The 18,875-nt window shown below is 40.8% G+C and overlaps 1 pseudogene; it reads right to left on the bottom strand.

Moving 5' to 3' along the window:
- Positions 1–4,026: 4,026 nt before the first annotated feature.
- Positions 4,027–18,442, bottom strand: LOC130025990 (MICOS complex subunit MIC27-like; annotated as a pseudogene).
- Between the last annotated feature and the right edge of the window lie 433 nt (positions 18,443–18,875).

The following is an 18,875-nucleotide window of genomic DNA, read 5'->3' as shown; positions in this document are numbered from 1 at the left end:
TTGATTTAGAACCAAGAGATTAAGAATTCACAGCTGATGTGCCTACCTTGTCTGCATTTATTTGTGCGTGCTAATCCTCTTACAAATTTTTATCACAGTATCACTGTCATTCCTTTGTTCATCGATAAACTCGAGCTGGCGCCAGTAATGTTTCCGTTCGTTGGAACCCTGAGATTTTAGCAGATTCTCCTTACTTGTCTTTCCCAATGTTGCCATATTGGAGGCTCTTTTTGGCATATTTAATATGTCAGGGGTAGCTTGCCTGGCTCTCCAGTGCCGGCCGGGCACTCTCGGTAGCTTGTCAGGCTCTCCAAGAGGCATAGATATAATAAATATGTTTATTTTCCCTCTATGATTTGCTGCAAAAAATATAACAATAACTTTTTTTCCTGTCTTGGATATAAGATTCATGAAGGAAAAAATTTTTGTCTCTGGTTCACCACTTTAAACTCTGAATCCAGAGAAAGGTCAAGCACATACTAAATTGTCAACAATTATTTATTAAATAAATTTTAGACCTATAATATCCCAAATTAAATATTTGATATCCTTTTGGTTTTCATCATTAGTACATTTTCTCTTATCTCCTTAGATATGAATATGGTTCAGAGAAGAAAGAATGGCCTTTAAGTCCTGATCTGAATCATTTGCTATTGTATATCCCTGAGGATGTCAATTTAATCTCTCTAATCCTCAATTTCATCACCCTAAAGAAATGGAAAAATGAATAGAAGGTTAAAATTTTATACCCTTCAAAAATTCATAGCTGATTAGAAAGTATGTGCAAACAAAAATAATTCAAACGTGGTTCACTATGGTCATATGTAAAATGTAGTTACTTAATTTTATAATTTATGAATATTGATCTTTAAATTAGGGTTAATGTGCTGGTTTTAGAGGTAAGCAGCAAAATTGGCAGCTCCAGCATTGAAGCACCACTGCTGGCAAGTCCCTGTCTCAGCTCTTATTTGTTATAGTATACTGATTCTAAAACAAATAATTTGGGGCGTGGAACAGCAGGTAAGAAGCTTGCCTTGTATGTGGCTCACTCATGTTGGATCCTTGGCATCCTATATGGTACCCAGAGTACCACCAGGAGTAATTCCTGAGTGCAGAGCCAGGAGTAACCCCTGAGCATCACTGGCTGTGTCCCCAATCTCCATTCTCCAGCATTTAATTTGATTCCCTTTGTCCTCAATGATCACTCCAGCTAAAATTCACTTTATTAACCTCAGTCATTCTCTAATACATTCATTTTATCCATTTGCATTCTAGAGGTATTCTTATACCCAAAGTGCTGTTTAATGTCCTGGTTATGTGTAGGAATAATGTAGTGTTTGATTACTTTATAGGCCAGGGTTGCTCACTGACTCAGAAGAAACTGAAGTTTTTATAGGAAACAAGAAGATAGGAAAGTCAGTTTAAATAGTGATCAGGATAATGATTGTTTTAAAAAGTATACATGATAAAAGCAGGCTGGTCTGTATGATAATATTGCTTTGTCCTTTCTCCCTTGCCAGAAGGAACTCAGATTTATTACAGTGCACCTGAGGCACTTCCATTCCATTGTATTTATCTGTAAACTCTTCCCTATACTCTCCTCCTCAACCAGTTAATCAGCTTTTTTTCCTATTCAGATTCTGTTAACTTGTAAGAAATCTATGATTTTGTTTGTACGAGTGAATATTGTCTTTCTCTTCTCCTTCTGTATTTTGAATAATTTACTTTAAAGCAATGTTCTTTTTGTATAGATATAGGAAAACAGTTAATATTATGCTTTGTAACTGAGGATTTAGTTGGATTTGAATATTATTCACTCTCGGGCATCTGTTTTCTCGACTTAAGCCTCAGTTGCCCTTAGTTCCTAGCACCCCAAAAGCAAGGTCCCGACGAGGGACTGAATGGACCCAGGGCAAGCAGGGCACTGGGCCAGGCCAAAGCGCCACGATTCTTTTTTTTTTTAAATTTTTTTATTTTTTATTTTATTTTATTTTTTTTATTTATTTATTGAATCACTGTGGGAAAGGTTACAAAGCTTTCAGGTTTATGTCTCAGTCATGCAAATATCAAACACATTTCCCTTTACCAATACTTATTTTTTACCATGAAGAACCCCAATAAAACCCCACCCCCCACCCCTCCCCGTCCCTGTGAGGCAGATGAATTCTAGTTAACACTCTATCTGCTTTGATTAGATTCATTGTTTCAATAAAAGATTCACCACTATTATTTAGAGTTTACTCCCCCCCCCCAAATCAGACATGCTGAAAAAGCATTGTGAAGTGATTTGCTTTCTACAGCTGGGTTCAAGAATTAAATGTTGGTTTTGGATTTCTGCTATTTTACCTATTGACCCTGGAAGTATTTCTACTGAAAGTCAGATAGTTAAGAAATTGGTTTCTGTGTTCTGGAGTCGTGGCCGTGCTGGAGAGCCGCTCGCGGGGGGGCAACCGGTGGCCTCGGTAGGGTGTGAAGGGCGGAGCGAAACGCCCCCCCTTCCCATGAGGTTTTAGTCGCCCCCACACTCCCGGGCGCCACGATTCTTAACAAGATTCTTAACAAGTTAAGAGCTTGATCATGGAGAAATGCTGTCATGATCCAAAAGTAACGACGAGATTAGGACCCTGCTAGGGATAGGAAAGACTAATCTGGTCTGAGCACTGCAGTCTGAGATCGAGATGACCCCAGGAAAGCAATTCTATAAGCTTAATGTATCTCTTATTGTGTCCATACAGAATGATTAATATTATGAATGCTTATATGTTTGTTTGACAAGGAGAGGAGAAACACACCCACGGGATTCCACTCTTGGGTGGGTCGTCCTGCTGAGAGGGTATCTGTCCTAGAAGTACCCCCTGAGGGAAAGAACTTTTCCCCTATTGATTGTGACCACACCTATATGTAAGCCCCAACCCTACATGCAGGGGGATTTAACTAGACTGTAAGAGTGGGCTAGGGGATCAAGATCCAGAAGCCAGAGTCCAGAGGCAGAAGATAAAAGGGAATCCAGATTCCAGAGCCAGAAGGAGAATGAGGTAGCATGGGGGAGGAAGAAGCAGGAGGGGAAGGAGAGGAGAAACAGGAGTGAATGGAGAGAGGATTGGAATAAACTGCAACTGACACTAACCAACCTGGCCCTCGTTCCATCCTTCACCTGCCCATTTGAATCAACCTCCCTGGGGTGGGGGATGCGACCCGAGATTACCGAAAGCAGGTGGCAGAAGAGATAGAACCGCTGCTGTCTTTTTGAATTTACACATTGGTCATTTAACTTTTTCCATTATTTAAGTACTCATGCATAATAAATTTCTAATAGAAATGATTTATTAGGGACTGGAGCGATAGCACAGCGGGTAGGGCATTTCCCTTGCACACGGCCAATCTGGGTTCGATTCCCAGCATCCCATATGGTCCCCCGAACACCGCCAGGGGTAATTCCTGAGTGCGAAGCCAGGTTTAACCCCTGAGCATAGCCGGGTGTGACCCAAAAAGAAATAAAAATGATTTTTAACTTTGTTTTGGGTCTATTATTACCCAAAAAACCTAAACTGTACACTTCTTCCTGAGTATTTTAGCAAACGCCCTACCCGCTCTACTATCATTCTGGCCCCTCTATTTGGCTTTTTGAGACACAACATAGAGATATTTTATTCTACCACCGAATCATGAAAAAAGCTAGATGTGTGGGGAAATGCTTCCTTCCACACGCCCAGATGTCTTCAAATTTATGTAACATTAATCCAGAAAATCTAAAGAAACACACACACATGTCTATATAATTAAATCTGACCAGTGTAATATGCATTTACTATTTTCTAAATCAATACCCTTATTATCCAGTAAATGTATCTTAATACTTCTTCCTCTGCTCTTATCATCATTGAATATTGTTTATATTTGACTCAGTTTTTATTTTAATCACTCATGTAATTAGTCACATGTACTAACTACTATTGGAAGATGCAAAGGAATACTATGCATTATAGCTACCGACTACATGATTTTCTCATCTGTATTTTTGTAGTTTTAATGCTGTAGTTTTCTATGCAGACTATTCCAGCTCCTTGTGCTGTGCATATCTACCTCTGCTGGATAGGACTGCTGTGGTCCATGAGCTCGAGATCAGGTGGTGTTGTGCAGCACCTGGTGTGGATTTTGATTTGGTCTTGGTCTCATTGCTGAGCTCTGCTGGCAAAGGTACTGAGTGTTTCGTATCATGAGTTGTTTTGGGAAATATTTTTGTTTCAGTAGAGCTTTCTAGCTTGGTTTTGGCTTTATGTTCAAGAAGAGACTTATTTGTGTATTTTTTTTTTGCCCACAATCATTGAACTGCTTCATAAATTTGCTGGCTTGTATTATATATCTTTTTCTCAGTTACCTTTGCAATTATTACTGACTGAAATGGGTAGCTTGCCACACTCTGCCGTGCAGGTGGGATATTTAAGGTACCCTGAAAACTTAGAGAAAAGTAAATAAATACAAGCTCCCGGGAGCTTGTTGTGATAATCTCTGGATCCTGGCCGTTGTTGGGGTTACACAGCAGTTGGAGGGTGTAACTGTCTAGCTACTGACAGGTCCAGTCCCAAACCGTGCAGGCTTGGAGATCTCAGCCCCGGGTCCCACACACCTGGGTTCCTCTGGTACCGTTACTGGCACCCGCTCGAGTAAATCGATGAATAATGGGGATTAAGTGATAAGTGAAGTGAAGAAATGGGTAGCAAACAGTTGCTCCTAAAACAGTATGGACGATTCTCAAAAAATTAGAAATTGAGCTCCCATTTGACCCAGCAATACCACTCCTGGGAATATATCCCAGAGAGGCAAAAAAGTATAGCCGAAGTGACATCTGCAATTGTCTGTTTATTGCAGCACTCTTTACAATAGCCAGAATCTGGGAAAAACCTGAGTGCCCGAGAACAGATGACTGGTTAAAGAAACTTTGGTACATTTACACAATGGAGTACTATGTAGCTGTTAGAAAAGACAAAGTCATGAAATTTACATACAAGTGGTACTACATGGAAAGTATCATGTTAAGCGAAATGACTCAGAAAGAAAGGGATAGACATAGAAAGATTGAGTTCATCTGGGGAACATAAAGTAACAAAATAGGAAACTAACACCCAAGAATGGCAGAGATTAGTACCAGGAATTTTACTCAATAACCTGGAGGCCAACCACACATGTTAGGGGAAAAGGGAGCTCAGAAAGAGAAGGGAACACCAAATAAAGGGTGTTGGGAGGATCCTCCCAGGATGGGAGAAGCATGCTGAAAGTAGACTATCGACCAAACATGATTGCCACTCAATGCCTCTTTTGCAAACCACAGCACTCAAAAGGAGAGAGAGGGAAATGTCCTGCTACAGAAGCAGGGTGGGATGGGGGCTGGGGGGTGGGAGGGATACTGGGATCCATGGTGGTGGGAAATGCGCACTGGTGGAGGGATGGGTGTTTGATCATTGTATAATTGAAACCCAAGCACAAAAATGTGTAAGTCTGCAACTGTACCTCATGATGTCTCACTATTAAAAATAAATAAATAAATAAATAAATAAATAAATTTAAAAAAAAAGAAGTGTAGGCCCCTGGTGGAGGGATGGGTACTCAACTATTGTGTAACTGAAACCCAAGCACAAAAATTTGTATGTCTATAACTGTACCTTATGGTGTTTCACTAATAAAAATTAAAAAAAAAACAGTTGCTCCTAAAGTGGCCAGTTCAAGTGGGTATGCGATTTTCTTAAACTTAGAACATTTTCTCACCAAAACCAAGGCCACCAATCCTGAAATTGTAGTCACTTCAATTTTTGGAAGAAAATCTTGAGGTGGATTCTTCAGATGGCCATATCCATCTTTTCCAAATTGTTCTGTATCCAGTATCCAATTTTCAGAAAGATATACACACCCTTGCTTCAGCCTATATAAAAACCAGCTGTAAAGCCTATTTGTAAGAGACCAGGCTGCTCCTGAACGTGCTCGTACCTAAGAGGCGGTGCAGCATGTATGGGAAGTTGCTCAGGTTTCACTGGCTGTGTTTTTAGTTCGTCTTCTTTACCTGCATATGCAACTAGAGATGTGCATGTCACTGGCAGGCATGGTTCTCAGCTTTCCTATCTTTAGAGCCGCCCTAGCTGAGGTTCTCTCCTCTCAGAGCTTCATGCAGAGAACCTTACCCTTTATTATATTTTCAGTATCTCTGAAATCGACTTTCTTATGCCAGCACATCATGCATGAATTTCTGACATGTGAAGCCACAGATGTGAGTTCAGAGAGAGGTGGTGAGGCATTAGTTAAGTTACTAGACTATGAGCCATGCTCTTGGAATTTTCTTGTGCTTTCTAGACCTCTCATTATTATATTTCCATTAAAATTAGAATGCTTTTGCACACTCCCAACTCTGTGATACAATCAGAAATGTTTCAGACAATACAGAGCTCATGGTGACCCGACTCAGGTCCTACATCATTTGATACCTTAAGACCAGGGATCATTCCTTATTAGTTTTTCCAGGGGATGTTCTTTGGGCTTACACCATGATTCTCCTATTAGCCCTTGTCAGAGGCTCTACATCATATTCTCATGTCCCAGATGTTTTGGTCTCTATTGTTTTGGACCCCATTTGACTATCATTTGCTCGGTAATAATTACATACAGGTATCAGGAGCTGTATTCATTTGCTTTTGTATAAAGATACATATTTGAAATAGCAATTTAAGTGGCCCTAGTTATCTAGTTAACTTCATAACAACCTATATTCACTCTCCCAGATTTCCCAGTTTTTGTATGATGTTTTTGGTTTGGGGGTCACAACCAGCAGTGTTTAGGGCTACTTTCATCTCAGAGCTTCTAGCAGTGCTCTAGAAAGCAGGCGGTGCCAGGGATCCAGCCTGAGCCTCTGCACAGCTGCATTGAAGCATGCACTACTGTGTATTGAGCTGTCTCTGTGGCTTAAGCACAAAGCAGTAGGTGATTTATCTAGTGTTTGTTTTTAAATACTTTTATTCAAAACAACAAGATTTACACAGTTGTTCATTATCAAGTTGTTTCAGGCAATTAGTGTCCAACACCACCAGGCTGACCTTCCCTCCAACAATGACCCCATTTTCCTTCCAATCCCCAATCTGCCCTCTTAGGCACATAACAAATTTACTTTATATTACTTGTTCCAACAAAACTTTATGAAATGACAAATAGAATGACCAGAAAATAAACCAGTAAGAGCCAATTTGTGATTGCCATATGATTTTAACCTATGTAAATAAGAAAAATCACGATCACGATGATCACGACCATCCTGTTATTTGTCGATTGCCTCGAGCAGGCCCCAGTAACATCTCCTTCATCCTAGCTCTGAGATTTTTAAAAAGTTCCATATTCAAGGCTTTTTCAGAGTTAGGAGAATGAGACCTATCATTGTTACTGGTATTTGGCATATTGGGTACGTCACGGGGAGTTTGCCAGACTTTGCCATGTGGGCAGGTTACATTCGGTAGCCTGCCAGTTTGTCCAAAGTAGGAATGAGATAATAAGGTGTTGCGCAGCCATGAATGCAGCCGCGCACTTCCGGGAGCTGGGTTTTAGAGTTTCTGAGTCTTGGTTGTTGATGGGATTCACAGTGCCAGGGGGCCAGTTGGGGGGTGTGACCCCCACCTACTGGAATTTGGAGGATCTGGGTGGAGGATGCTCAGCCCAGATCCGAGTAGGATTGAAGATCTCAGCCCCGGGACCCGCCTGCCTTTGTTCCTCTGCCAGTACCTTCATGTGTGCGGAGAGTGGTCTCAGCATGGTGGTGGTTGGTTCTGGAGGTCTTTGGCTCCCGGAGCCCTGGTTGGGGTGGGGAGGGAAACTCAACCCACTCCCCTCCAAGGGGCCCCGGCGAGGACAGCCAGGCGCGGGGGGAGGAGATTCTGCACTGTTCTCTTCCGGGAGATGGGTTTTATAGTCTCTTAGTCTTGGCCATTGATGGGATTTCACGGCGCCAGGGGGCCAGTTGGTGGGTGTGACCCCCACCTACTGGAATTTGGAGGATCTGGGTGGAAGATGCTCAGCCCCAATCCGAGTAGACTTGGAGATCTCAGGAAAATAAAGGAAAATAAAAACTTTTAATCCAACATAACAGAATGCTTATTCTGATTTACATAAGTAAGTTTTCAGCTTTGGGGTCTAAAGATATTGCATTAAGTTTTATTTTATGTTTGGATCTCAGATTGTAATAATCATGACTTATATGTCATTAATAAAACTATTAAAGAAATTCTATGCTACTTTATTTTGGAATTAACATGAATAGTTAAGGCCTACTTATGAAAATTTCCCCCCTACATTTTACATAAACACTGTGGTTTGCAAAGTTGTTCATGATGTTTTATTACATATATTCACTATTCCAACACCAATCCCACGATCATCATTACCTTCCTTCCACCATTCTTTCCAATTTTCCCAATAACCCCTCAAACCTGTCTCCATAGCAGGCCCACAGTAATTTGTTTTATATTGTGTGTTATCAATACATTTCTAGAAGGATGATCAGAAAATATTTCCTCAGATGAAAATCAGTATAAATTGTTGTATCTCATCATAGAGACATTAAGTCCTTATATGAGGGATTACTAAAATGTTGTTACAGGTTAAGTCTTCTGTGTTACTCTTTGGTTAGTTGAGATTGGTTGCCTTCAATGTTACATCCTCTCCAATCTGGTGTGCTATTACTGAGTAATCAGTTTTGTGGAGTGTGCAAATGTCTGTGGCCACTTGAGTCAGGACTTCCAGAATTTTTAACTGGGTGGTATAACTACAGTTAAACTTTTAACTGGGCGGTGACTTAGGGGTGTGGACATGAGACTTCCAGGACTTCTGGATGTACAGAAAAGTGGGGGGAGTTAGCCCATTTGACTCCTTCAAGGAAGCCTGGAGATTTCAATCACAAAGACCTACATACTGGTATTTTCAGCAGGTTAATTTCTGGGTGAGGTTCAGTCCTGAGACAATGGGGACGAGCTGGAGGCATGACAGCTTGACTAGGTTTTAGATATTTTCAAGTATATGTTGATGGTATTAATCTCTACAACCTCCCTTGAGGCAGGAATGTTACTTTGGTTTACTATTTCAGCAAAATTGAATAATTCCAGGTACTTTCTTTTCATGTACACACCTATAGGTACTTAAGGGTTACTCCTGGCTCTGCATTCAGGAATTACTCCTGTTGGTGCTTGGGTGACCATATGGGATGCTGGGGATTGAATCCTGGTCGGCGGCATGCAAGGCAAATGCCCTACCCGATGTTCTATGACCCTACCACAAAGTGCTTTCTTTCTTTTATTTATTTATTTTTTTTTGTGAACTGGGCTGCACACAGCATGCTCAGGCTCCAGTGATGCTCTGCCTGATATTCTGGCTGTGATGATTCAAAATGTCACCCTGCAATGTAGTTCTTGACCACATTGTATTGTTCAGGGAGCATGTGGTTCCAGAGGATAGATCAGGTATTTTACTAATACCCTTCGTCTAGGACATGACCATAGTCTTTCTTTGTCTTTTATGACATTGACTTTTTTTTTTTTTTAACAAACATGACTTTTGTAGTACTCTAGGGACTGTCTGCAGTGCTGGGACTTCAAACAGAGGTCAGTCATGTGCAAGGCTTCTGTTCTTGCTCTATGGCCCAAGTGATGTTTATTTTAATCATTTGAAGTATGGTCTGATTTCTCTATTATAACTCTTTCTTATCCTTACAATAATAAGCTAAATTTAAGAAATTACTTTCACTTGATCACTTGACATACTATTACTCATCGATTTGCTCGAGCAGGCACCAGTAATGTCTCCATTCATCCCTGTCGCGTGCTAATGTAGCCCAATGGCATCTGCTCATTCTAGGAACATGAAGAGCCTCAAACTGATCCTTCAGGGTCTTGACAAAGAAGTCTGACCATCTCGTAGATGGGTGGCCACGCGATCTTTTGACATCCTGTGGAATCCAGTCGGTAATGGCTCTAGTTCAGTGGTCATCTCCAAATCTCATTAACAGGTCCAGCCCATCTAATTTTTGAGGCCTTGGCAAATGAGACAGCGTCCTTGATTCTTGACCATCAACGGAGGTTGGAATTCCAGATTCTTTCTCTCATTTGAGTGAAGCTTGATACTCCAAGCATAGCTCTTTCGATTTCTCTTTGGGAAACTCAAATAGCATTCTCATCCTATTTTGGTAGGGCCCAGGTCTCTGAGGCGTATGTTAATGCAGGAAGAACAGTGGAATCGAAGAGATGTGCCTGGAGCCGGAGGTTCTTCATCCTCTTAGCTCTTTTTTTGATGCTCTTGAAGGCGTTCCAAACTGCTCTCTTCCTCCTGCGCAACTCAGTTGCCAGGTCATTTGTCATGTTGACTTCTCGACCTAGATACACATAACTGTTGCATTTGGAGATGTTCGTTCCATTGAGAGCAAATGGAACGTCAGGGACTAGTTCATTTTTCATGAACATTGTCTTTGTGAGATTCAGCTGCAGTTCGACCTTTCCACACTCACGGTAGAAGTTGGCTAGCATTTGTGCCACTTGGCTAATGTTTGGTGTTATTAGAACAATGTCATGAGCAAAGTGGAGGTGGTGTAGTTGCCGTGGCTGCATTTCTTAAGTTTTTTTCCTTTGGGTGGTTATTGTTATTTTATTTCTTTTTAAAAAAATTATTTATTGAATCACTGGGCTGAAGCAATAGCACAGCGGTAGGGCATTTGCCTTGCTTGCAGCCAGCCCTGCCAAGCTGGGTTCGATTCTTCTGCCCCTCTTGGAGAGCCCGGCAAGCTAATGAGAGTATCTTGCCCGCATGGCAAAGCCTGGCAAGCTACCTGTGATGTATTTAATATGCCAGACACAGTAACAACAAGTCTCAAAATGGAGATGTTACTGGGCCCGCTCGAGCAAATCGATGAACAACGGGAGGACAGTGACAGTGACAGTTGTAGGCTTACAAACTTTCGTGCTGGGTTTCAGTTATACAATGATGGAGTACCCATCCCTCCACCAGTGCCCTTTCTCCTCTACCAATGATCCCAGTAGCCCTCCCACCTCACCACTTCATCCCCCCACCCTACCCCGCTTTTGTGGCAGGGCATTCCCTTTTATTCCTCTCTTCCCTTTAGGGTGTTGTAGTTTGCAATAGAGGTATTGAGTAGCCATCGTGTTCGGTGTATAGTCTACTTTCATCATACATCTCACATCCCGAGTGAGTCTTCCAAACTTCTTTTATTAGGAGTTCCCTTCTCTATCTGAGCTGCCTTTCCCCCCAGCATGTGTTTTCGTCTTCCAAGCCGTCCTCAGCACAGTTTTATAGTAGAAACAGCAAATTCTTTGGAGGTCATCATAGACGGTTTCTGAATTCAACCCATGCCTTGTGTTGAAAATTCAAGATGGCAAACTTATCTTTTTCAAAGATTCCAAACTATTTATTATGAATAAAGGGATTTAATAAAATTCTCTCCCCACTATAATCCCATGGCAAGTCCCAGTTTGAGTAATCCTGATGCCACTGTGCCACAGATTCCTATGATCTTTGATATTCAAATTCTCCCTGCTAAATCAATGAATGGTAATTACAGAATTCTACCTTGAGAATATTTTCTCATATGAGTCTTCACAACATTCACTCTGTCTGGCAGGGCCTGAGAGAGAGATGAAGAAATACTCTAATTTCTGAAGGATTTGATGAAGGGACTATTTGCAGCAGAGTGGACAGTGAAGAGTATCAACAGAGAATGTCATGGAGGGGCACCCAGCAGAAGCAGCTGTCACAGAGGAACACAGCGACTGCAAAAACCATTGGTAGAAAGTGCAAATGTACTGAAAGTATCCTTCTTCTCTCTCTTTCTGCCTTTTGATATCCTGGTGGTACTTTCCAACCTCAAGCTAGAAAGTAAGAGACTTGGTTAATGCTTATAGGAGTGAGTCATCTGGAGCAGAGGGCAAAAAAGGATACAGATTGGGAAATAAACACCTCTCTGAGGCTCATTATCTGTTATGGAAACTATTGTTCTTTGTTTTGCTTCTAATTTAAGAAAAACTCCTCTGAGGTTGTTTCTAATATTTCATCACATTCTTTGTTTATCAAACAATTTCTTGAAAAATGGAAAAACAAGCAGAGTAACTTCATTTATTCTTCTGTTCTTTGTGCTAGATTGCCTTAACATATTATTATTTTTATCCCTTTAAATTACATTTAAAGAATTCAAAGATCTAAAACCAAGCTTTTATATTTTCCAGGATCTTTGGCATTTCCAATGTTCTTTGTTCCTTTTGGTTAATCTGAGTTTCTATAGGATATAATTTCCCTTCAGCCTGAGGAATTTTCTTTAACATATCTTGCAAAATGAGTTTGGAAGAAACAAATTATTTCAACTTTACCTTAACGTGTCTCTATTGTGTCTTCATTTCTTAAGAATATTTTCACTCAATACTGAATTTGATTAGGTTGGTAGTTGACAGTTATTTGCTTTGGGACCTTAATATTGGGAATGAGGTAGAGTTCTCTTCAATGTCACTCAGGGGCTGGGGAGTCCCTCCAGCTCTGGGGGCCTGTTGTGGTGCCAAGGATCAAAGTGGGGCCTGCATACATGTATTCCATCCCTTTGAGTTCTTTCCCCAGTCCCTGTTTTGGCACCTTAAAATATTCTTGTCTTCTGGTCTCCACCATTATTAGATGCATTCAATATATTATTTCTCTTATGTTTTCTTTCTTTTCTTTCTTTCTTTCTTTCTTTCTTTCTTTCTTTCTTTCTTTCTTTCTATCTGGCTTTGGGGTTACACTCAGCAATGCTCAGTGATAACTTCTGACTCTGCACTCAGGAATCACTCCAGGCATTCTCGGGAGATGGCTAAAGATGCCTGGGATGAAACCTGGGTTAGTCACATACATGCAGAGCAAGCGCCCTACATGCTGTACTATCTCTCTAGCTTCTGTCTGAGATGGACACACGTACATTCTGGTGCTTGTTGGGCATCTCTCTTCATTAGTTACTGTGCTCCCATACGTTCTAATTTCGCCCATCTGGCTAATGATCTCACTTCTGGTGCCAGACAGCTGAGTTGTCAGACACACACTGTAGAAATGTGGGGACTACCTCAACTCTTGGAAACTGCTACCTGGGGTCTGAGACTTGCAAGAGAGGTCCTCTGAGTCATTGAGTCCTCACTCATGGCTCCTTCCTGGTCACTTAAAATATTAATTTTTTAAATTGTGTAGCTGAGGAACCCTAATGCAAATTTTGGAGGTATTTTTTGTTTTATTTATTTTTTAAATTTTTGGGTCACACCCAGCGATGCACAGGGGTTACTTCTGGCGGTGCTCAGGGGATCATATGGAATGCTGGGAAATGAATCTGGGTCGACTGCATGCAAGGCAAATGCCCTACCCACTGTGCTATCACTCCAGCCCCAAATTTTGGAGCTTTTAGTAAAATGGTTTCTAACTTTCCGCCGCGGTATAGTTCTAAATGTATTTATTTCCTTTTTAAAATTGAATCATGATGGGGTACAGTGACAAAACTTTCATGATTGAGTTTCAGTCTTACAATGATCAAACATTCGTCCCTCCAACAGTCTACATTTTCCATCACCAATGTCCCCAGTGTCCCTCCCACCTCTCTTGCATCACCTCACCCCTGCCTCTATGACAGATAATTTCCTTCTTACTCTCTCTCTACTTTTGGGCGTTATGGTTTGCAACACAGATACTGAGAGGCCATCATGTTTAGAGTTCTAAATTTCACTTGATCACTTGACTTCCCATTAATCGGCGATTTGCTCAAGCGGGCGCCAGTAACGTCTCCATTTGTCCCTGTCGTGTGCTAGTGTAGCCCAATGGCGTCTGTTCGCTCTGGGATCATGAAGAGCCTCAAACCGATCGTTCATGGTCTTGATGAAGAAGTCTGACCATCTGGTAGGTGGGGGCCACGCAGTCTTTTGACATCCCGTGGAATCCAGTCGGTAACAGCTCTAGTCCAGCTGTCGTCTTTAAATCTCATTACGTGACCAGCCCATCTGATTTTTGACACCTTGGCAAACGATACAGCATCCCTGATTCTTGATCGTCGATGGATGTCGGAACTCCGGATTCTTTCTCTCATTTGAGTGAAATGTGATATTCCAAGCATAGCTCTTTCAATTCCTCTTTGGGAGATCCGAATAGCGTTCTCATCCTGTTTGTGTAGGGCCCAGGTCTCTGAGGCATATGTTAATGCAGGAAGAACAGTGGAATCAAAGAGATGTGCCCGGAGCCGGAGGTTCTTTGTCCTCTTAGCTATTTCTTCAATGCTCTTGAAGGCGTTTCAAGCCACTCTTTTCCTCCTGCGCAGCTCGGGTGCCAGGTCATTTGTTATGTTGACTTCTCGACCTAGGTACACATAACTGTTGCATTCGGAGATGGTTGTTCCTTGAGAGTGAATGGAGTGTCAGGAACGAGGCTGTTTCTCATAAACATTGTCTTCGCAAGATTCAGCTGTAGTCCAGCCTTTCCACACTCACGGTTGAAGTTGGCCAGCATTTGTGCCGCTTGGCTAATGTTTGGTGTTATTAAAACAATGTCATCAGCAAAGCGGAGGTGGTGTAGTTGCCGACCATCTATCTTCACTCCCATTCCTTCCCATTCCAGTCGTCGCATGATGTTCTTGAGGGTGGCACTGAACAGTTTTGGTGAAATGGTATCACCCTGCCGAACCCCTCTCTTGACATGAATGATTGCTTCTTTGTAGAATGGTGAGATCCTGGTAGTGAATCCGTAATACAGCTCACGGAGGATCCTGATGTATTGAGTTTGAATGCCCTGATTGGCTAGGGCTTCAATGACCGCTTCCATCTCAACAGAATCAAAATTTCAATCCCAGCTTTTATGACCCAGTGAAAGAGTTTTCTATTCAGCCTCCATTTCCCCAGACTGTTTTCGAAAAATCCCTTCAGAGAGAAAACCTGGTGATTTGGAGCACATCTGCAGTACTGCTTCTCTTCCAGGTCCACAGGCCTGGTCTGGCACTGACTGCAAAGTGCTTGAACACAATTGCTTGATACAATTTCTAGTGGTTCATTTATTTATAGTGGAAATACAAGTGCAATCTGAACCAAACCATTGAGATGAAAGCCTGAAAACACTCTAGAAAAATATTATGATAGTTGGAAAGATCAACTAATGTAGGTCTTTACCAAGATAAAATCCTTTCCCCCTTTAATTATGCCATAATTTGTTGTTCATGTATACATACATACACACATATGTACATATATATCTCTTATGATACTTTGTTGAAAATGGAACAACTGAATTCTATTATGTAACACTCTGGAAATCAATCAATTTCACGCTTCCTTTAGATTTATTGATTTTCTTAAGAAACTGTGATAATATTAATATGATATTATATAAGTTTTGGTATGATGCATTAAATAATTTCATGTTTATGCATATGTGAAATTACTAACACAGCGACTCTGTCTAGGGAGCTGAAGAGAGAGTACTGGAGTTTAAGCTCTTGTCTTCCATACAGGTGGCTCTGGTTTGAAATCCCAGCATTGCACATGGTATTCAAGCTCCATCAGGAGTGCTCCTGTGCACAGAGCCAGGAGTAAGCCCTGAGTACCACGGGTGTTGCCCCAACCCCTTCTGACCCCTCAAATATTAATGTCCATCATTGAACACAGTGACTTTTGTGTGTGTGTGTGTGTGTGTGTGTGTGTGATGAGAACTTGTCAGATTACTCTCTTAGCAACTTTAAAATGTGAAACAAAGTTGTTTTAGTTTTTAGCTTGGTTGTGGGACACACCCAGTGTTGCTCAGGGTTTACTCCTGGCTCTGTGTGACCCCTCAGGGGTCATTTCTAGCAGGCTCAAGGGAGCACATGGGGTGCTGGGGATCAAACCCAGGCTCATTAGGTGCTATTGCTTCACCTCTCCCTTTTACATTTTTTTACTTATTGGCTTATCCAAGGACTGTCCAATTAGAGATGGATGTTAAAATCTCCTACAACTATTAGTAGGCATTAGTTTCTGTTAATATCTTTCTTCAGGCCTCTAGTAATTGCTTTATATATTTTATTGTTCTTTGGTTTATACACATTAATAAGTACTAAATCTTCATGTCCAGATCCTGTGGTTATTATATAGTGTCCATCTATTATCTCTCTTAGTTTAGTTTGAAGTGTATTTTTTAATCTGATATAAGTGTGGCTATCTCAGTCTCTGCTTATTATTTATCCGTGTGATTTTTTTTTATCACCTTTTACTTTGGGCCTGGGTTTATCATAACAGCTCAAGTGTGTCTTTTGTAAGCAGAAGGTTAGATTTAGTTTTCTTTTTTCTTTTTTTTTTTTTTTGCTTTTTGAGTCACACCCGGCGATGCTCAGGGGTTACTCCTGGCTCATGCACTCAGGAATTGCTCCTGGCGGTGCTCGGGGGACCATATGGGATGCTGGGAATCGAACCTGTGTTGGCCATGTTGGCTGCGTGCAAGGCAAACGCCCTACTCGCTGTGCTATTGCTCCAGCCCAGATTTAGTTTTCTAATCCATCTAGTTACTCCATGTCTTTCTGTTGGTGAGTTCAGGCCATCAACATCAGAGAATTGAAATAAAGAAATTTATTGCCATTTAAAAATATAGATTCTGGGTGTTTGTGAAGTTTGTCTTTGTTTCTTTGTCATTAATTTTTTTTCATTCTGTACATTGATATCTGATTTTTATGTAGTGGTTCAGTTCCCAATTCTTCTTCTTTTTTTGTTTGTTTTTTTTTTTTTGTTATGGCCTTCAATTATGCTTGTCTTGAGATTACCATGCAATTTGCTTCTGTAATTTTTTTCTGTGGTGGTGGGGAAGGGAATCCATGACTTCACACATGCAGGGGCATGTGATCTACACTGGCCCAGCTCCAGGCTTAAGTTCAAAGTATGTGAGTCTTGAGTTTATTATACATGACTCATCTCCCCTTACCCCACTTTATTTAAACACCATGGTTTACAAAGTTGTTCATGAGGACGTGTTACGGGTATTCAACATTCCAGCACCAATACCACCATGACTGTCACCTTCTCTCCCCCATTGTACATGACACATTTATTACTCCTTTCCTTTTCCATATTTTAAAAAAGGATCTTAATTCTTCTGAGAAAGGTTTTGTTGCCATTTATAGAACATTATGCATTGCTTCTTGAATGGTGGCTTAGAATGAACTTCTTTAGCTGTTGTTTGTAAAAATTTGTGTAACTCCTTCAAATTTGAGTGAATATATAGCTGGATAAAGTGTTGTTGTTTGGATGTCAATTTTATGTAGTGTGTTGAATGGTATATCACTATGGTTATAGAGTTTCATTTGATAGGGCTACTGTGAGCCTTAATGTAAGTTTTTGAGATGCTGTTCTGCATCTCAAACTAGGATTCTCTATCTACAGCTTTTGCCATTTTCATTGCAAAGTGTCTCAATGTTTTTCTGTTTAGATTTATTTTTGTTTGGAACTTTTTGACTGCCTGGTTTGGGATATATAACTTGATCCTCAGATTGGGAAAGTTGTTGATTATGATCCCTTTCTCCATTTTATCTCTATTTCTCTTTCTGGAATCCTTACAATGCTTCTTGCAACTGTACCATAAATCTCTTACATTTTATTCATCTTTCTTGATTTACTTTTTTACATTATATTTTTAATTTTTATTTTTTGTATTTTATTTTTTATAAAGTAGTTCACAATGGGCTGGAGCAATAGTACAGCGGGTAGGGCGTTTGCCTTGCATGAGGCCATCCCGGGTTCGATTCCTTCGCCCCTCTCGGAGTGCCCAGCAAGCTACTGAGAGTATCTTGTCCGCATGGCAAAGCCTGGCAAGCTACCCGTGACGTATTTGATATGCCAAAACCAGTAACAACAAGTTTCAAAATTTGTTGTGAGACATTACTGGTGCGTGCTTGAGCAAATGGATGAACAACGGGAGGACAATGCTAAGTGCAGTTCACTATATTTAATTACATTTAATTAAATTTAATTCACAGTATTTAATATATTTAATATTCAAATACCAATCCCACCATTATTACACCTTCCCACCACCATATTTTGGATATTTGCATCCCGAACCCCAATTCCTGCAGAACCAAAATAATTTATTTTGTATTTTTGTTATGAATAAACTGTTGAGAACGATTCAAAAAACTTTTCTTAGAGGAAATTGTGATTCACTCTTCTTTATTCTGTCTCTTTTTTGATGTTTTATGTACCCTATCCTTGATTTGTTTCTCAGGCTGTGTAGTATGCTTTCGAAACACTTTATTGAATTTCTTAGTTCTATATACTTAGTTATTAGTTCTTATTACTATGTTCTTCTGTTCAATGATTTATCAGTAAAGTTTCTCATGCTTTACCTTTCCTTGTTGAAGCTCTCTTCTATTACTTTCCTCAAATCTAGTGAACAGCATTGCCATTGTCACTAGAGCTCTTGTGTGCTTAGGACCCTTCCTTGACTTTGTCTCCACCCATTCATTGAAGTGAATGCCTTTACTTAATAGGGCCTAGGTAAGAGCCCAGCGTTGTGTAGGATGGGGTGTCTCTGTGTAGTTCCTGCAACAAATTTTACCCAGACACAATGGAACTGCATTCTTTTTTTCTAAAATTTTATTTTGTTAAAACACCAGGATTACAAAGTTATTCATAAGTGGGTTTTAGACATACAATTTTCTATCATCGATCCTGGCACTAGCATCAGCTTCTCTACACCAGTGTTCCCAGGGCTCCCCCCTCCTACCACCAGTTCCCCCCCCGCCCCCCCTTAACCCCCAGCCTGCCATCTTGTCAGGCACCTTTCTAAGTCTCGTTAAAGAGTTTGCGTCTGGGTCTCATAATCTCAGTGTTGTTGAC

The sequence above is a fragment of the Sorex fumeus genome, unplaced genomic scaffold (assembly GCF_029834395.1).
Source record: "Sorex fumeus unplaced genomic scaffold, SorFum_2.1 ptg000033l, whole genome shotgun sequence".
In the NCBI taxonomy this organism is placed as follows: Eukaryota; Metazoa; Chordata; class Mammalia; order Eulipotyphla; family Soricidae; genus Sorex; species Sorex fumeus.
This window is presented reverse-complemented; position numbering and strand designations above follow the sequence as displayed.